General features: G+C 43.7%; 1 long non-coding RNA gene across 1 annotated transcript; it reads right to left on the bottom strand.

Moving 5' to 3' along the window:
- Nucleotides 1-236: 236 nt before the first annotated feature.
- LOC123959582 lies at nt 237-852 on the bottom strand. The gene is made up of 2 exons (XR_006822344.1): nt 714-852; nt 237-584 (listed from the first exon to the last, which is right to left on the bottom strand). It is a non-coding gene; the product is annotated as an uncharacterized LOC123959582 (long non-coding RNA).
- Between the last annotated feature and the right edge of the window lie 1,111 nt (nt 853-1,963).

Below are 1,963 nucleotides of genomic sequence, written 5' to 3'. Positions count from 1 at the left end.
CTCCTGGTCCAGACCAGATGAACTCAAGTACAGGCATGAAAGCAGCTTGTAGCCTGTCTGCTGTTCTTCTGTTTTCCCTCCCACGGTAACAATAAAAGTGCTCACTGTATAAGGGCCCACTAGAGGTCCGTGCCCCCTCTGCAATGAGCCATCAGCTCTGCCAGCTGTGTAACACCCCCAAACTAGTTCCCAATTGACCAGTGTATAAAATAAGCGGGCAACAATAGAACATGCTGTACAAAATATACCCTCCAAATTTATTTGTATAAAATAGACATGCAGAGGGTTAAAACAAGACTGAGGCTAAGATGGTTAAAAAGAGAGTTCAAATGGGGGAAAACTGTTAGTTAAACAGAACTGCAGTTCGTCGTGGCTGGGTGTGCTCAACTTCGTCTTCCTGCGTGGGCGAAGCCAAACACAACAGGAACGGGTCTGCTGTTGGTCACAGGCTGGTCGGTTGTAGCCTCACTGCTTGGGCCTCTGGTAACTCCACTAAGTAGCGGTGGCTCTACACTGGCAGCTCCCCAGACCCAGCCGTGTACCACACTCTTGCAAAGAATCAGCAGCCTCAGCACACCCGCACACTGCACACAGGAGACAAACAGAAGACTCTGAACAACATCAATTTATAAACCATCCCATACAGACACTACCACCAGCCCACATAACAAGAGCTAGCCCCAGGGAAGAAGACAGTCAAAATAACTCTGTACCTGCACACAGGAGACAAACAGAAGACTCTTGAACCTAGTGTGTGGCTGGTTAAATAGTTTACAGATGGATGTCATGCCCAAGCACACCTGTCTGCCATTAGTCCATACCCATGCAATTAACCCAAGTGCAAAACCACACCCACCAAATGCACACTCAAGTGCTCACCCCTCACACTACCACTGCACTCAAAATTGGCTGATACAGGTCTACCCCGTTACAGCTGTTTCACTAAAAATGGCTGCCTCCTTTAGCCAGAAGCTAAAGGATGAGGTTGAACCAAAACATTTGCATTGTGGGCCTTAAATCAAAACAATGAGCTGAAAGATGTTAAAATGCTCCATAGAACTGAGGAGAACTGCAGAGTCAGATGATAATTCTGTACACAGTACACTTTGTACATTACACTTCTTTTCCATTGTTAGTATAAACATATTGAATAGTGCAGCTTTAAATGTTGTCATTCTGTCCCTACTAAACTCAGTCATACATTATGATTAGTATTGCAACCAAATATACTTCCTTGGACTTTATAATCAGGGAAGACGTACATTTTCCGAAAACGTTATGATGCTAACTACCCTGTTTTTATTCTCTTTCTTTAAAAAATAATCAGTGATGTACAAAGCATCATTCCCCAGAAAAAGCAGACACAAAGTAAAGCAAATGCTTTCAATGACTGATTATAGGTTGAATTATCACTCTTTTTACACCAGCCAACAATTCAAACAAGTTAGACTAGAGTTCTGTATTGTTACCTACATTGTCACTGTTTTGTGTGGTGCACTTCAGGCATCTCTTCTTTGCTGCAGAAGACAATGGGAGCTGAAGGCTGACCTCTGGCTGTCACCCTCCCAACGTCCTCAAGAGAAAACTGTAAAGACAGAGGGAGAGAGATGTAAGAATAAACAAATGATTCTCGCTCTTTGAAGATGTAAGGCAGCTGCATCTTTCATGTGTTCTCACAGAGGATCGCACTCATGTGGACAACGCATCTGATGTCGCATTTGATCAGAGAAGTCTTTGCTCCACGTGTTGGAGTTCCTGAGTTTGCTGCAGTCTCATAATTTTGTCTTGGATTGATTCTCAGCATCAGATGTGATGATCCAGTAAAGGAGTAATCTGCAGGACTAAATGATGTATCTTGGTGTTGTACTTGATGCAAATCAAGTGCGTGTCCTGGTTTTTCTGCTGCACTTACCAGAAATCACCTGTCAGTCAAGCAGGGTGGTCTTTTCCGTGAATTTTCTTG

This window comes from Micropterus dolomieu, linkage group LG21 (genome assembly GCF_021292245.1).
Source record: "Micropterus dolomieu isolate WLL.071019.BEF.003 ecotype Adirondacks linkage group LG21, ASM2129224v1, whole genome shotgun sequence".
NCBI lineage: Eukaryota > Metazoa > Chordata > Actinopteri > Centrarchiformes > Centrarchidae > Micropterus > Micropterus dolomieu.
Note: the sequence above shows the minus strand (reverse complement) of the source record. Positions and strands in the feature narration are given on the sequence as shown.